Here is a 19,809-nt window from a genome sequence, read left to right as displayed (position 1 = left end):
AATGAGATCTAAATTATAAGAATAGATAGGTAAAAAATGGTATAATACAATTTGATAGACAATTTAATTGTGCATCTGATTCTCCTAGAATATACAGGGCATTCTATTTAAATTAAAGAAGTTATTGCCGTTTGAAGCTAATAATTATTTAAAATAAATTTTTAGACACTCTGTATAAGGTAGTATTATTTTTATTATTGCAACACAATAACTGATCAGTAGATAAACAACAGGAAATATTTAGTATTAAAAACTTTGATACCCTTGGAGAAATGAAGCCTTAAAATTTTTACTGCAATTTCACAAAATTGAAAATACTTCAAAAACGGTAAGGTTTATGTATAATAAATCGTAATCAAATTTGCCTTTATTTTAATCGTAGAAACTAAAAATGTAATAATATACAGGGTGTTCCATTTAAAAAAATACAACTTTGATATTTTTTATTTATTTGGGACACTCTGTATCTTGTAAAAATATTTTTAAATTGTAGCTCTAATAGTCCTTCAACGAACCCCAAACTTACAATTTGTAAAAATCTCATCGTTTAGCTACAATACTCCGTGTCGTATGTGATGAACAACCCTGTATATTGGTGATAATAAGAATAATTTATTATTAGGTTATTATTTCAATTTACACGAAATATTTATTTAATTAAAGTGTAATAAAATATTATTTACTAAATTTATATTTCTTTTATTTCAAATATACCTTCCGAGAGATGTTTCCATAGACTTAAAATAAAATATAGACTACACTATTTACATCTCAACGCGGACAAACAACCTTTTTTGTACACATGTTTACTTCTGGGTACAGTCGACCGAGCCTTCCTCATCCAGCCTATGTTGTCACGTCTTTAATATTATCAATATTTTTTTTCTTGTTATACACATATATTGAGATATTAATACTACAGTTTAATAAAGTAGGTTTTAATATTCCAGAGATGTATTAAATAGTCCTTATACTACTAAATTATAAGTCGGATACTGTTTAAAAAGGATAAGTTCTTTACAATATGACAACACCGATTAGAGGCGAGGGAGCCTATTCATTCATTTATTACCTTGTAGTACGTGTCGCACGTGTGCGGTAAAGCTTTGTTGCCGCTATCTCCCCGGCTGTATTAACGCATTTTCTTAGCTTGTAGTGCTTAAGTGTTTATTTTATTGACTTTTTCTGTTCAAGAACTATAAAATATGGTTCGCCAGTGCCAAATTTGCAAGAAATTTGACTTAAATAATCCATTTAAGTCTTGAAACGACTTTTGACCGGTAGGCAACTCTCAATTTACCCATTGGGAGTCAGTGGCGTTGTTGTAGAAAGGCGCTTATTTAGATAATATTTTAGTAAAATGTAAAATCTGAATTTTTTCTTTTACATTACATTATTTACTTACTTACATTGTAACAAAATCATAATTATAACCCTGTTAATAATTAATAATGTTTTTATTAAAAATATATTCCGGTTTATTCTAAAATTATCTTCAGAATCTAAAATAACATACAAGAACTTTAAAATGATATTACATTATGAAACAATATTTTTTAATATTACTGTAGTATTATAGTCGTCTCAAAAGTGGCTCAACCCTATAACTTTTTTTTATTTTTTCAGATAAAAAAACAGATTTGTATGTTAGTAGGTATATGACATAAATTAGGATTTATTGACGTATTCAATTGTTTTTGGTCTCTTCCTGTTTCACCGAAATGATTACATCTTTTGATTTTCAAAGGCATCCTCGGTATATTGCTACTTTATTCGATAAAAAATGACACTCGGAATAGAATGACATATCATATGTCAACTTTTGACATTGTCGCTTAAAAACATATCCTATTTTAAATTTCAATCCAGTTTTTTTCAATCCACTAAGTTTTAATAAAGGAGCCTTGGAAAAATAGTTTTGATCGTCTAATAGGTTTCGTGTCTTGTCTAGGCCGGTTAAAAGATGTACAAATCGTATTTTTAATCATACATATGTCAATTTTTTCAAATGGAACAAGGGTGACTCATTAGCATATTTGGAAAAAGCATTTTTTTATGAATATATTGATACCACACACTTGGTATTTCGAGTCAAATTGTTGTTATGAACCGCGTGTTACAATTACAATTAAACCATATGCGAAAATGTCAAAAGTTGACATATAAATGACATAAAATTGAATGCGTAAATCAATCCTAATTTATTTCATATACTAACATACTAAATCTTGTTTTTTTATTTGAAAATATAAAAAAATTATGGGGATGAGCCACTTTTGAGACGCACCCGGTATAATAAAGACAGTACCGAGTTAAATAAATGTAGTTTTTATTTTATCCATTTCCTATCACCTTCCTTGCTTTAATGGAACAGATTTATGTTTTCTCTAATTTACATAATAAGACATCACTTAACCAGAAAAAAAAATTACAACAATCATATTTTTTTTCTCTCCTGTCGCCGATTCTATTATATCTGTGGAATAAATCCTGTTTTGATTAATATTAGGGGTTGTAAATGTTTGACTAAAATTAATAATTTATTATTAATTTCAAAAATTACCTAATTTCGATTATAAAATTTCTTCTATAACGTGTATTTTATTATTTTTATCCTTTTGGACTCTAAATTGTTTTTCTAAACTTTTATTTAAAAACCTGTCCTAAATCTTAATAAAATATAAAAAAAGTTTAAATACGATATATTTTTAATTTAATTATAGCTTCATTAAAATAAAAAAAATTACCCGGCTATGATACGGAGAGTTCAGGTGTACTTGAGAAACGAAAGACAGTGTTGTGTTTCTCGGCAGAGTCGTCAGGGAACGACCGTTACGACAGAGACAACCTATCTATCGCTCGTGTCGCACTCGTTATAACCTAAAACAATAACACAACAATAACAAGACAGTGTCTGACCGCATGTTCCAGCTATTTATGAATGAGATGCTCAGTCTATATTTTATTTTAAGTCTATGGATGTTTCAAACACATTTATTTTTTATTGAATATATTCTATTTGGCTGATACAAACTGTATGATATATGGGTGTTATAGCCGGGTATTTTGAAAACGTATCAAATTCCAAAACAAACTTTTACTCCACTGCGGATTTTTATCTAAACTTTTTTTACTTCTTTTAAGTATCAAAAGTTCTATATGTAGAACGGCAAAAAAGTTCCGATGTTCAAAGCCAAAAATAAACTTGTTTTTCGACGACAAAAGCAAAGTAAGGGCGGAGGTCTTAATTTTAATTTTAAAAATCTACTTTATAAAGTAGATAGGTACATTGGTTTAAAAGAGACATTTCCCACAAGAAGTCCTAAAAGAATTTTATTAAAAGTTACCCCGAGTGGGCCGCGTAATTGAAATATGAAAATAAAATGATAGGAATTTTTATCTAAATAGATAATTTAATTTGATAGAAATATTGAAAGATATTTTACAAAATAAGAATTAAATTTTGATATTGAAACTTATTAGTTTGATTAAAATTTAATTGGTCAAAAAGCTGCCCAGCAAAGTTTTCTAAATAATTTTTCTATACATAAATAGTACTTTTTCTAATCGAATTTTATACTGAATACTGAATGCTTTTTTTTTTAAATTATGTAAAACTCAAGATTAGATTTATTTTTACTTTTTTATGCGTTAAGAATATAAAACTTATATACCTATCGCCGCGTCCTTTTCTGATTTGAAGTTCAATAAAACACAAGTTTACTTAATTGGGATGAGTTGCATAGAGGCCACTAGCTTTTTAATTTTAACAGCCGGGTGGTCGGGGTTCAAAGATCTTAATAAAACAGCGCCACGAGATTATACTCTATGAACTCGGCATAAAAGATGTTACAATTAAGTAGACTTCAACACCAACCTCGAACTGTTAAGTGCAACTACCATGAACTTCAAATATTACTATAATTATTTGAACTTAAGCGACTGTAACTTAACTATGAGACTAGACTGTAAATAATACTAGTAAAAATATTTAAGCAATTTATTAAAATATCAAAAATATTTAAAGTGATATATAAAGAAGGAATAGAAAATGAAAATGATTGTAAATGACTGAAAAAGTAAACTAAATCCGAGTTTAAATCAATAAGAACTAAACCTATGACGTCAAACCCCCTAAACTAACTTAATACTAGTTACAATCAGGGTGGTTTACATAAATGAAATCTATATTAAATTAAAATTGTACAGTCTTACTCTAAGTCTTGAAAACTTCCTCCGGCTGAGCTACGGTGTATAGCTACAGGGTGGCTACGACGGTGTACAGCAAGTCGATACAATGTCACTGGAGCCCACAAGGCAGGTGTTTCAAATTATGAACATAAAAAAACCCTAAACGAGGGTTCATGATGTCCAACGGGTACCTCTATACACGGGCAACAGGAACGGATGGAATTTTGGACTGCTCTGTGCTCTACGGTTTGTATCGGTCTTCTTGCTCTACAATTACGAACAACCAAATAAGATTTAAGAAAGATAATACTCAACTAATCTTTTACACCGCGTGGAAAAGTCGAAAACCAGTTAACAATACAAACAAAAATCAGTTGAGCATTGACTTGGAATAGACAGAAGAATTATAGCCTTGGAACTCTACTTAGGGACTTCTTGGACACGTGAAATCAGAATATCAGTCGGAAAACTCGGCTATTTAATCCCTTGACGGAAATTTGGTCGGTGGTCCATATAAACTCAACAAAATCCAACCACGTCTCGACCAAATGTGCTTCGGAAGACTTAATCCTTCTCTTTGAAGACCTGCTAATCACCAACAGGGAATGCTTCACAAAACAGGCAGCCAGTTCTTCACGACGACATTCGGACGGTGGATACACAAGATGTGATGCAAGGATTCGATTTCCTTCACAAGATCAGATTTTAACCGGAAATCTCCCTACAGGATATAGATAGATAACTATATATCTAATGTAGTCCACCTCACAAAAAGGCATAAATAAAAAACGATGTTCTAGAATATTTTCCACTGCCATATTCCGTATCCGGTCAATGAACGAACTTAACTCTTAATTCCCACAATTAAATGAACGAATTGCACACTGCGATCCACATCAAAAATAAACAATTTAACTACGAAATTTTATCTGATAATTATAAAATTTCAATAACCAAAACAAAGGATAAATAAATCCAAAAACATCTGATTTGATCTGACAGTGACAAGTGACGTACAGGTGATGATCAAAGATAATGAGAGGTCGACAAAAATCCTACTGCTGGTGACCTAAACACATCGTCCAGTGACAATATTATGTAGCTGTAGCTGTATAATATCGCGGTGTATATCAGGTTGCATAATTGTAAAATTTAAATAAAATAATATTTAACAATAAAATTATAGTAAACATGATGCAAAAATAATAGTTATTTGCGATAATTTATAAGCTAGCACACAGAGGTCGTACCGAGGAAATTTAACTGTTACATTCATCTGGAATGAGCTTTATTTGAAAGCATCTTCCATAAATTTTATTTATTTTTATCTCGTAACAATAACATTTATTTTGTTAATACAGTTTTCCGAAAATATTTTTAGCGAATGATTTGGAACTACACACTTGGCATTTCGAGTCAAATTGTCGTAACATTTATGGCTATGTAACTCGAAATTGAAATTTAAAATGCTCTTATTTATTAATTTTTAATTGAAAATGTCAAAAATTGACACGATATCTCATTCTATTGAAATGTCACTTTATATTAAACGAAGTAAAAGATATCATGAGTATCATTTATAAATGACAAGTTGTAGTCATTTCTTGTGAAACAGGTAGTGACCAAAGTCAATTGAATATTATTATTATTTATGTTATTAGTATACACTACTGGCAAAGGAATATTAGCAATAGGAGGTTTTCAATGCGATAAAAAAAGATGGTAAGGCTGCAAAATACACTGCAGTGCAACAGAGACGGATAAAGTGTCTTTTCCCTACCATCGTATAGGGGAAGTGATCATAGAAGTGATACGACGAGAGAGCCCCTGCGAGAGGGGGCGCCGGGCGGGTCTTTAAGACGCTTGTGTGGGGGCTACCGCCTACTAATAGAACAGAATCGAAAAAATAGAAACAGGACGGACAGTGTTGCCATTCAATTAAATCGAAATTATGTTGGCTTGTCAAAATCCTAAATCTTCTAATCCCATTATCTTGCCTACTTAATGAAATATTAAATAAAGTACGAAACAATTTTACGAATGTTTTCTCTAGGCACATAACTTCTTTCTAAAACGAAAAGTAACATGCAAAACTTTGATATCATTTCTAAAATAGCAAGTGCAATTCTATGAAATGGCAATACTGTACGATCTTCCTAGCAGTCGCCCCGACACAGTCGGTCGGCGGCGGCGCTTCACAAAGCCGCGGCTGTGACAAAGGAATTAGGCCGAAAAAAACTTTATAAGGAGTAGACGAACAGGGTTGCCGGGTTTGTTAGATTATAATTCCATACGAGAACAAAATTCTCGGTAGATCTTCAACAAAAATTAAAAGTACAGAAACGAAATAAAATATAATATTTAAGTCCAAAATTAGCATTCCTATGTGTCGTAATAATAGATCACTCAAATAAAATACAAATATAATAAATATAACAAGAATTAGAAATAGCTAGGTATATTATTTAATATTAAAAAAAATATTGAATTAAATAATATTAATATATTAATAAAAACATATAAAACTATAACAAGTAGGGATAGCAGTCACAAATTAGTGTAGCAGTCACTTTTTACCTTTGTACAAATTTTGATCAGTGATATCTAAAATTAATTTCATTTCAATGGGAAAGCTGTAGCAACTCTCACTCTTTTTTCATATTAATATATTTTTTTGACGGGAAAATCACTAAAATATTTGTCCGAATTTAGGTTGTTTCTTAACTTAAATTTTGTTTTTTGTTTACATTTTTTGGGGAAAATATGGGTTCAACTTTAGTAGATGAATGAAATAAAATCTTTTCAAAAGATATCAACTTCTTCGGGCATGTCGCCAATACCGCGCCTAATAAGGAGTAATAAGGAGTAATAAGGATTTTTAGGAATATCTCTGTAACTCTGCAACTAGACAGAACGATGACCTGTATGTGTGTTATTACTAAATAAAATTTAATGAAACAATAATAAAGTCAAATTATACAGATTCCAACACGGCAGTCGCTTAATTTTTAGTCAAATAAGTCAGCTTTTTATAAGTGCTTCTATTGTAAAAACTAAAGACGCAGTTGAATATATCGTTAGATTTTTCTTTAAATCGGTAGATCGGTAGCTTACAGACGAAACCGGTAGACCTGGCAACTCTGTGATGAACTGACGGGAGTCAGAATAGCGAGGTGCGGAGGCGCGGGAAGGGAAATAAAATAATGGCGATAAATAAAGGGCAGGGAGATGGGTATCATGAGTGGATGGGAGGTGGCGGAATTTCCAAAATTTGTTATCTTATTGGAGTTTGTCTAAGTAGACAGTCGTAGTGGAAGTGGAAACGGGGAAGTTGTTGTCCATCTCTGTTTAAGCATAGACTTTTTATAGGCGTTTCATTCCAATGCATGTAATTCCTATGCCTAGAGATCCATTGCCGGGCCTGTATACTAACATAACCAAATTTCGTTTTTTTATAATATGAAAAAATAAAAAAGGTGTAGGGGGTATTAGAAATGTTGGTTCTGTTTAACAGTTATTGTTTCTGTTTAAGAGCTGGAAATTTATATTTTTCATGTAAATCTATAAAATCTATAGTAGAATAGATACCACAAATCAAAACTTAGCGACAACTATCATAGAAAAAAATAAAAATTTAGCCATAATATTCTATCTGGTGTGAAATTTCAATAAAGCTTGTACATTGAAGAAAAGCGTGAAAAAACTTTTAATGAGTTGGGAAATGTTGTTAAGCCAAATTTAGTTTAGAGAATTTGCGTGAAAGTTTGAAAACAACCGCACTCAAAGCCACTATTTGCCTACAAACACATTCAGTTAGTTTTGGTCAGTTTGTTAGACTTATAGAGTAATCAACCGAATTAAAACCGTTGGTCTTCGTTCCCGGATCCAAACAAAATGTTTAAATTTAATTTGTCAGTGTGCTTATTTACTGGCAAACTTAACTGGCACTTTTTTTCTTTCTTGTCATAATTGCAAATTTATTTTTTTTTCTTTCGTCTCATTTAGAACTTAAATCCAATATTTTGTTACTTTCCTAAGCCTTCCCAAGCAGCATTTGGACGTCGGGACAACGTTGTGTCACGCGACCAAACGTCGGGGCGCAACGTCGGCACAACCTCGTGCCAACCCTAGACTGCACTAGTTTGGAGAATAATTTTTGGGTCGAAACGACGTTGGATACCGACGTTGGCTAGAAGCTTAATTTAGTACAAACTGCAACGTTGTTTAAAATCCTAATTCACAGAAATACAAAACTAATATGGCGTCTAAGTCGCGTTTTATCCTAAATTGGGATAATTATAGTAAAAATATTATTTTTATGATTTAGTTAGAGACATATGTCAGATGGCAGTGAAGGAAAACAAAACAAAAGTATTTAAGTGTGGAGGATGTTTGAAGATCATAATTATTGAAACACTTTAACCGACTCTGTAACTCGTTACCCAAGGCAAAAAAGTTAAACGCAAACAACTTTATTGATAAATGTATTGTTTCTACTTTGAACAATACTAATGGGCCTTAAAATTAAAGAAGTTTTAAAAATTTTCTTGAATTTTTTATTTTAGTAAAATGAGAATAATTTATTCGCAGTCGAAAAAATTGTTTCCGCGTGTTTTTTAGGGTCAAATATTTCAAGTTAATGTATTCAAAAAGCAGGAATTGCTATTTTAGGAACGAAACATTTTCTTATTTAACAACATGGCGGCTTTCACTTTGTTGTTTTGGAGATTAAGATGGAGTAGTTCGAGTAGTCGCATACTGGACTAATAAAGTCGCAGTTCGGCCTTAACAGGTAGTATACTAGTCGCAAGATTGCCTAATTTAGTCATCCTAGAGTCTAGTTTTGTGCCGCCCTCTATAATATAAATAAACGAGGGAGTGGATAAACTATCGGTAATATATGTCGATGTATATTTAAATTTAGTTTTATATGTACCTTTCTTATGTCCCATTTTAATTAAGTTTTTTATAAAAACAAAAACAGCACTGAACTGTCTGACTGAACAGAACAATGAAGTGAAAATTTAAAATTTAAGGTTATGGTTCAATACAGTTGCAAAAAGGTAGTGACTCGACGTCCTACCAACGTAAGAATAAGGAAATCTAAACAACGTTGGAATTAGTAAAACAGACGACGTTTGTATAACGTTGGAATAGGTCCTGAAACTGACGTCGGAAAACTCCAAATTGTCCAATGTTGTAACTACGTTGTCCGAATCACCTAAAGATCACTTAAGCAAAAAAGGTTACAAGACAACGTTTATTCGACGTCGCAGAAACTTCTACTTTGCTGTAGTACTAGTCCAACGTCGGCACAACGTTATAAAAACGTTTAAATTTATTTTAATACCCAAGGTAGGGAGCTAACTATTTTTTGTAACTAATCCAACGTTGTGTTTAGTAAACATGTGGTCGCAAGTCGTGAAAATGCTACTTGGGTTATGTTTTCTGCTTTGTCCCTGAAGGCAAAAATTCAATTCGAATGAAATTATTCATAGCATTTATCATCATTAGCGGTTCCCGAGTTACAGCCGAAGTTCTCTAATGTTGATACACCCAGTACATAGCATCTTTATAGTTACCTAGTCAATTTGATTAAGTAATATTGAAGTATTTATACCTCATTCAAATTAATTAAAAAAAGGCCCATCGCTGGAAAAATATCCACAGTATTCAAGAAAATGTCAATTTTTAGTTTATATTTCAGAAACTAGAAAATTTGTTGAAAAACACGTTGTATACAAAAATAAAGCAAAAAATTCTTCGCAAAAATTACTATACAGACCGGACCACCGTAGTAATAACATAGGCAGAACCGGACGAATTAGCGTATACCCGTCCGCCGGATAAAAAGCAGGCGAAAAAATGCGATCAAATAAAAATAGGTAGATATGTGATAAGAATGTTTCAGAATTTGTATTTATTTGTGTTTTAATAGCCAAAACGAATACGTAGGTTCTCGCGACAGTTCTAGTGTAAAATTTATTTTTTAAGTAAAATAATGGATGTTTACGAAGTTCGTGAGAAAATTCAAATTGTAAAATGGTATTTCCAAAATAGGTCTTATCGGGATATACAAACAATTTTTCCACAAACTTTTGTAAACAGGCCAATTCCATCTTTATCTACTATATCAAGAGTTATTAATAATTTTGAAACACATGGGTGCGTGTCCCCACAAAAACACAAAAAGCCTGATGTCGTGATTAATGAAGAACAGAAGTTAAAGCAAGTGTTCGTTTGTGCTACCGCGGATCAAAATCCCACGTTTTCAAGTAATCAAATTGCTGAGGTGGTTGCCCTGCACAATGCCCGTATTGTTCAAGGATATTTGAAGTATTTATACCACAGTCAAATTAGTTAAAAAAGGCCCATCGGTGGAAAAAAAACACAGTTTTGAAAATGGTTTGAAACGATCCCTCTAGACTTGTGCTGATAATATGTTGAAAGTCCCAGAAGATAGACAATGACCTCGAGGGGGAGAGGAGTTAACTGTCAATTTTTTCACTCTTTTTAGCTTATATCTCAGAAACTATGATATTCGCTAAAAACATTTTATATACAAAAATAAAGTTGAACATTCATAAAAATTAATCTAGACAATTTTGTTCCCGGACGTATGGTCAAATTAATAAAATAAGCTTTAATAAAATAGCGAATTGGTCCAAGAAATGTGGACTAAATGTCCATCCATGAAAAACCGCTATCCACCAATGCTATTTACCACCAAAACGACTGCTTTCGCGCTACCAATAGTCCAAAATGCATCTACGATGATTATTACTATATAATAACGACACGATAACAGAGCACACAATCCTGGAGTGTAAAAGGTGGACATATGAACAAAATAAATTAATGGAGAGTCTAAATACAGAGAAACTAACCTACACCAACTTGGTTCCAACGATCAGGGTCGGACTGGCCATATAGTCAGGGTGGCAATTGCCACACGGGCCCCAGCCTTTGCCGGCCCCCCTGTCTTAGGACCTATATGTAAAATATTTCATTATTTTTACTTAAAAACACGGAAAAAATAAATTGTAATCAACCCCACAATTGTAGAAACTATTGCTGCATTTTGCGTCTAAAATGGTACTAGGTATCACGTTGTAGCTTTTATTTTTATCACAACATCTCCAAAATAGTTAAATATGGTTGATTTTATACGGAAATAGCGAACAAGTGTTGTGTGTTAGAGAATATTCAGATTGTACTCGTTGAAATTTAAATGAAACTCATTATTACAAATTGTATGAAAAAAATCGGTGGAAAAAAATCCCACAGTTTTGGAAATGGTTTTACATGATATCTCTAGACTTGGGCTGATATGACATGTGTCAAAAGTCCCCAAAGATAGACGGTGTACTCGAGGAGTGTGGAGGAGTTAAATGTAAATTTTTTCACTTTTTGGCTTATATCTCGGAAACTATGACATCTACCGAAAAACGCTGTATATATAAAAATAAAGCTGATAAAATTCTCTACAAATGTGGTTAAATGCATTTTTTTCATAGCTTTAACCTTTCAAGAGTTACAGGGTTGGCAAAATTAACAATATTTCTCATATTGTATTTTGGCATTTAAAATCCAATAATTAAAGTCTAAATTTTACCTCTCATATTAATAATGGTAATATTAAGGGGTTTTTATGTTATCTTTTAAGTCTTCATTGTATCGTGACTTTTTGTCTTCCGTTGGAGTGCACTAGTGCACACAGGACTTAATAATAACTGCAAGTTAAAGATAAATGCATGCCTGGCTTTACGGTAAAAAGAGTATACCTACCACAGCAATTAGCGCAGCTGCAAATATTGTAAAATGTATATAAAAATCAAGAATCATGGTTTATGGTCCATGCCTGCTGCCACTACTTAAGGGCTAATATCTGCAAAAGAACAGGAAGCCAAAAGGTTTGGAAAGTAAAATAATTTTAATATAGTTACCATACTACTCAAGTGTCCAACTTTCACTGAAGTGCTCAATTAATTGAAACATTACACTAAAACCGCCTTCCCCAGAAGTAATGCCGAAAGGTAGTTCCTCGGGGAGGTACACAAAGCGGTTTGTGGAGATTTTTTTAGTCGGTAAGGTACATCAACCATCCCGACAGTACCGCTTACCCCCCCCCCCACCGGTCTCTGATTTGCAGGTTTTTCCCCAACCAAAAAAAGTTCACTACTAAAAGAAGTTACTGATTTTAAAAGGTCTGATAAACTGGAGTCGAAAAGTACAGAGCACTTGATACCAAAAAATCATCAATTTTAGAGTCCGAGTTCGGTAAAAAAATTGCCGAACTGTATACCGCGCTGGCAACTGTTACTTTTGGGTCGGCATTTACATGTGTGGAAGTAAATCGCATAGAGATCTTATTAAGTCGGAGTGAGAGAAATGCAACGGTGTGCTGTTGCGGCGTTGCCGGTACCCCTTTCCCTATCAAGTAAAGTAAAATCACGATCGCAAACCGCTTATTTTTAAAAGACTTTTTTTTCAAGAGATAACTAGATAAAATTATTAGACATGTTTCTGAGCATCTGAAATGGAATTATAAGGATATCTTTAAGGTGTCATTTTTTTTATAACGAGAAAACGTCAGTAATAAAATAGAGAGATAATTTAAAAACTCAACTTTTTAACACATAACAGGCCATAACTCAAGAACCACTTTAGATATTGAACCTTTTTTTTATTTTCAAGATTAGATATTTTATAATATGTTTACATAAGAAAAATTCGATAAGGTTGTTTTTTCCATTCAAAAATTGCAAACAATCCATCCATTTACTTTTAGAGCATAGCAATTTTCAGCAATCGTGTAATTTCTTTATTGACAAAGATTTTCACATACTGTCTACAAAGAAAATACAGTAGAAATGTTAACAAAATTCTTGAAAAAACTACACTCTATTATTTCTAATAGATTTCGAGATATCGATTTTTGAATCCAGAGTTCAAATAGCGCACCACTATCGAAAACCCACTCAATTCCACTTATTTTTACTAAAAACGCAAGTGTTTCTAGCTTGCACTTAAAGAAATTCAAGCTGTAGGGAAGATTACAACGACTCGTTAATAAATAAACAAATTAAGTATCACGAGACGTAATTAAATCGTTAAGCTGAACGCATGACGTACACCTTTTCCTAGAACTTTAAGTACTGACAGAGGTATTGATTGGGTCGACCGGTCAAACTTATTTCTACGGCACAAGAAACTACAAATCATTCGTGTTCCGCGCGCCTTCTGTTTTGATGTTTCTACCTAACCTATTATTTATTTTCGATTTCGGTGTTTATTTTATATTTTGTATTTGAATTTGAAATTACCTGACTATTACCTTAAATTCACGTCTATCTGTAAAAAACAAAACCAATGAATTAACACCCTCCAAATAACCACGCTAAACAACCCACCAAATAACCAAAAACAATAAACAATGCCCTAACCCTAACCTCAAAATATCTTGACCAATAGGAAATGGAATGCATGATTTGTGGCTTCTTGTGCCGTAGACATAAATGACCGGTCATCTTAGCGATGTGCACAGTTTCTCGGTTTATTTCATACGTTTGGCAACGTGTTTACTGTCCTCTCTTTGTTCAGTACATTATAAACGCATTGCACTCTTCTTACATACGGAAATCTCTACTCAAGGCTAACCTTTGCCAGCCCTTAGTATAAAGGTATTTTAAGGGTATTTTACGACACAGTATAAAATAAATTACATATTTTTTTAGTTGATTCTTCTTAGTAATCATCATTTTGTTTGAATAAAACGTTTTTTTTTTCGCTTAATGTTCATTTAGCAAACAGTAGCAATTAGATAATCTTTCTTTTGCGTGCTTCTATAAATGACTGGTTAGATAAATTTTATTCCCTCTGATTTATTTCTCGAATTCCTTTTTTTCGTAGGGAAAAAAAATCCAAAACGTATGCAAATAAGATTTATTTAAATTAATTCAATTATTTTCCGGAAATCCTTAAAACTCATATGGAAAATACAAATTAATATATTTGCATACAGAAACATTCGTTTCTTTCAAAAATAAGCAAGTTATAAATAAAAAATGTCTATATCTTGTAAAATGTAGAATGAGCAAAAGGGGGTTTAATTAAATTAAATTTATTATTATTAATTATTTGTTGATTATTTAAATTTATTTAAATTCTTTTACAGTACAAAAAATATAAAACTACTCAAAATTGGGAATATTATAAAGAATTGAGAAACTTTGCTAAATCTGCGATACGGAGAGAAAAATCTGCTTATTTGAAATGTTTATATGAGAATAAAAACACATCTGAACTTCAGAAAGCATTTAAAGATTTAAGCATCCAAAAATCAAATAACAGAATAGATTTGCCGTCTCGTCTAAGTGATGTAAATGATATAAACAGATTCTTTACGTCTATATTTCAAAATAGTGATAGTAAGTGTGCTGAAAAGAATACATTACTATAATAATAATAGAATGACAAATAATGTAAGCTTTACTTTCAAATTAATTGAAGTTTCTGGTGTTCGAAATGTTTTTAATGAGTTGAAGCCAAATTCTTGTGGTTTAGATGGTGTATCTTTACATATGCTTAAATTGTGTTTACCGGAAATAGATAAATATATCTGCCATATTGTAAATTTATGTTTGGAATGTGGGTATTTTCCAGAACATTGGAAGCAGGCAGTTGTAATACCACTAAAAAAAGTTGATCCCAAAAATTTTGGAGATCTCCGTCCAATAAGTTTGCTTCCCATTTTATCAAAGGTCCTAGAAAAGGTCGCATATAGGCAGATCAACGAATATTTGAAGGAAAACACGCTGTTGCCCTACCACCAGTCAGGTTTTAGAAAGTGTTACAGTACAGAAACATCGCTTTTAAATTTATATGACAACATTATACGTGCATGGGACAGCAATATGGCAACCTCACTTATTCTGATTGATTTTACCAAAGCTTTTGATACTATAAATCACAATTTACTTGTATCTAAATGTAGATTTATTGGGTTTGACGAGATCTCCTTGCATTTTTTGAGAACATATTTAACAAATCGTTCGCAGATGGTTAGGTATAATGACCAGTCATCTGATCTCTTACAAGTCTCTTCGGGTGTGCCACAAGGCTCTGTACTGGGACCTTTACTTTTTCTTATTTATACCTTTGATTTGGTCTCATGTATTTCAGATAATACTGTTCAGTTCTTTGCTGATGATACTGAACTTTATCATCATTTCGAGTATAATGAATGCAATAGTATAACGAATTCTTGTTTGATTATAAATAAAAATTTATAAAACATTTATCAATACGCTAAAAAACATAATTTACAACTAAATCCAAAAAAATCTAAAGCTATAATTTTTTGCCGGAAGAGAAAAAGAGATACATTAAAATCTAAAATAAAATATTCTGTAAATAATGAGGACATCGTATTTTTAAGAACATTTAGCTCAGATAAGATATGGTAGACCGGATAAATCTTGCGTTGCCGAACATATTGTTGATAAAGAACATTGTATAGATCTTAATAATTTAAAATTAATTAAACAAGTTTCAAATTACAGGCAATTAGATGCATACGAAAGCATCAGAATTAATAAATGTAAAGATAGTATGAACAGAGAAAACGGTCCAATTCCTTCAAGTTCTTTGTTCCTACTACTCTAGTGGCGAAAATCTAACTGTTACGCTCAGTGGGCTCTGACTCGGTTGGCTAAATTTTGTCACACCCACTTGTTGCCCACTGGGCGAGTATATAAACGCTCAATTTGTAGATTGTACTTTAGTTTATAATCATCTGCTGATGATGCTAACATGGTTAGCGAAACGCGCGTCCAGTGTAAAAGTAAAAGTGTTTTGGTGTATTGTGGTGATTTAGTATTTTTATTTTGCTGTGTAACACGAAAAGTTCCAACCCTCAACTGTAATCATGAACATATTTTAAGTTGAATCTAAAAAACATTATTTAGTTCTTCAAAAGGCAAAATAAGACGAAGAACTACGACTTTAATGACCAAAGTAGAAACAAAGTGGTATCAAACAGAACATTACGCATAACCTCAAATGAAAGAAAGATACTCGTACCAATATACTTCGACATAAAATTTTATTGTAACCGAATATCCAAACACATAAACTAAAAACTTCTGGAGTTTCAATAGACTCTCTTTTTCCTCAGTATGAAAAGAAGTGAAAAGGGAGATGCGGATGGTAAGTTTCGAAGGTTTCTCCCTTCTCGTATTCGACTCGCAACTCGAAAATAGACGGAAAAAAGTTTTATATCCATTATAAAAATTCTTCAAAATTCCAGCCGACCCACAACATCGGACTCTTTCCCGCAAACTTTTTTAATGTAAATGAAATATTTGTAATAACTTTGGCCGAAGAATGTTTCGACTTCTTTTATTTAAGGAAATATTTTGATATGCTACAGGGTGATTATTATGCCGGGTCCAGACCAAGCAGACAAAACAAAGACAAGGCAGAAACATTCTAAACAGTAGGAGACCATATAAACGTGTCTCGGAAATCAAGCCAATGACATCTTGTCGGATTTGCTCTGTCTGATCAGGAAAGGTTAATGTGTTTCTCTGTTAAAACCCTGTATATATCGATGGATAATTAACTGAACTATTTTTTAATTAAAGATCTAAAAAGATCTAACTTTTAATTAAACTTCTCTTAAATCTCTCTCCTCCATCCAAGACAAATCGGATGAAAAAGCGACAAGTTAAATTTTGTTTTTCGGTCTTAAATCGAAAAGCTCCAAACAGTCGCGAGTGGAATAAAATTCTTTAGATAAGAATTGAGCGATAACTGCACTCCCCAAGGTATTGCGGGATTTGGTGATAATTGCCAGTTCTACCGAAGCCCAGAAGTGAGATTTGTGATAAGGAGTGTCTGTTCCGGACTTAATCTCGCCCAATTGAAATAATTATTGTCAGGAGAAAGGAGTAGAAGGAAAAGGAGATGGGGAACGATATCTTAGGGACCGTCAAAAACAATTTGAAGATTTTTCTTAGAAACATTATACCGGGTGTTTGACAAAAATGTCTATGTCTCACGTTAATGATTAACGTAAAAGGGAAATTAAAACAACTTTTGTTGCACGTCATCAATCCATGCGTCGTCCTATGGATCTCTCTCTCTCTCTCTCTCTCTCTCTCTCTCTCTCTCTCTCTCTCTCTCTTTACACACATAATTACATCGGAAATAGTTGGACAATTTTGGACCAGGGATTGCAATATCTAAATTAACGACTTCGTCATTTTTCCTAGTCAAGAAAGTTATATATCCCTACTTATAGAAGTTGGAAATCTCATAAACCGAACGCTATATGAGCTAACCCAAGGGCACTACTATCTTTGCGCTCGGCGTTTAAGCAAATTGCATTAGAAAGTTTGCTCTCCTATGACAAACTCGTGCCTCAACTTCATATTTTCGTAGGCTGATTTTGCACTTTGATAGTGAGAAAACACTCTCCGTGGCGCAGAACACTTGTTAGAGATTTAAAATAATTTAATTATTATATGCTGGTCTTCCGGTCAAAAAATAGAAATGGTATTATTTGTGTTAGTGATAACATTCGCGAAACTGTAATTTACATTGGAACACTGAAAAAAAGGATCTCTCAGTCGAAATGAATATGACTTTGACCCAAAACATTGGCGCTTTTCAATAGGGCCAAGAACGACGTTTCTTTACCCAAAGCATTAACTATCTTTTCATAAGCTTTAAAAAATTACTTTAGACAAGAGAAGAATCTATATGTCCAAAGTATTTCATTCTTGACCCAAAATAAATATGCAAAGAAGTTCTTGCTACAAGAACAATAGTCTCTTTCAATCATGCAAAAATTCTTGATTGAAAAGGGACATTTCTTGATTAAAGAGACACTTTTCTTAAACCAATAGCGAATACTATTGACTCAAACTAAAATTTATTTTGATCTAAGAGAAGTCTATACATCATATACAGGCATATTACGAAGTATATTATTTTCTGATAAATTTAGGTTTTCCTGGTCTGTAGTAAGTAAAGTGATATTATTTTCCTCGATAGTAGTTATTTCTGCTTCTTCACTCCTTGGTATTTTTTGGGGTGGTTCATCCCTCTACAAATTACAAAAAAAATGTTACATCACGATTAATCAAAGTAAAGCAAATAAATTATTCCAATTATAAACTTTGGTCACATTTTAAATTTTTTAATACGACGACTTGAAATTCTAAAATTTTTGTAATTATTTGCAATAAAAAATCGATACCTATATTCTTATTCTATCTATAGTCACGCATGCATTATCTAAACAGGTGCATTAGGTAAATGTCTCTTACCTTCAAATATAGCACATAAATGCTCTAATTTTCATTTTTTCAGAAACTCCTTTAAAGAATCCATATATCCTAAAATTTGTCCATAAAAAATGACAAATGCATGTTAATAACGATCACTAATTTGTTATACGATATGCGTTTAAAAAGCAAATTATGCAAATTTCCAAGCAACAAAACCAGCCGCACATCGCATATCAGTGCGACCTATGAAATGCGACGTACGACTGATCGGACTGCCGACTGATTGAATATATACAGTCCTTCGTCATCGTCTTTGCGTGTCGTTATTATTTTTCATCAAAAGAGTATTTAGCTATTGGAAAAATGGCCATGTTTCTTGAATGAAGTACTTTGAAGCGTATTTTTCTTATTATCGTTACGTTTTTCGTCGGTTCCGTGTGGATAGAAAGTCACAATTTATTTAAACACTATTTATTTAACACTTATTAACAAAAACAATAACGATAAAAGACTTATAGAACTATTTACAAACGATTTATAACTAAGAATTTATTTTGAACTTTAGCGCGTCAACTGTACTGTTTATTTATAACTGCCCCCTGTAGGCCACAGCCGCCGGCTTTTATACCGACAGGTAAAGAACACTAGAATAGTCCATAGATCGTTAGGTGCGTAGAGAAGGTTTTCGAATGTTCTCGTATGTACTAGTCCATTCCAGTGGGACTCGATTCTTCTCGAACGAATGAATAATTACCGTGTCTATTCTTTAATGCGATGTTAAGGTCATCTGAGGGCGGGACATATAGTTAGGTTAGGTCGAGTTCACACGGGTCCGCAACATTATCTTAAAACAAAGTAACTTGCACTTGGTTGAATGAAAATAGATTCAAGAGAAATTTTCGAATTTTTCTTGAGTTAAGAGAGTTTTTCTTCAGGCAAATTCTTTTCTTTTACGCTAAAATAAATTCTCTTGCCACTCATTTTTTTTTCAAGAACGATGACGACTTTAGTTCAAGTCTATCTTTTTTATCAGTGAACCACTACTTTTATAAACAATGTCTATACCATTGTGGCGAGTTTACTTCTTGAAGATATCTTGGATATTTTGAAACTAAAACGGCTTTTTATAGATATTCTTTGTAAAGTTATTCGATTTTTTGGCTGAACCGTAGGCGTAGTTCCAGCGTAGGTCCCACAGAAAATTTTATGGAACAAAAAATGAAGAGAATTAACTTCTTTACATTTTCATTTCCAAGTAACAAACCTCTAAAACCTATAGCAGTTAGTTTACTCTTCAAAATAATTAAAACACATGAATGTG

Source organism: Sitophilus oryzae, unplaced genomic scaffold (genome assembly GCF_002938485.1).
Source record: "Sitophilus oryzae breed Bouriz unplaced genomic scaffold, Soryzae_2.0 scaffold_1436_pilon_pilon, whole genome shotgun sequence".
Lineage (NCBI taxonomy): Eukaryota > Metazoa > Arthropoda > Insecta > Coleoptera > Curculionidae > Sitophilus > Sitophilus oryzae.
This window is presented reverse-complemented; position numbering follows the sequence as displayed.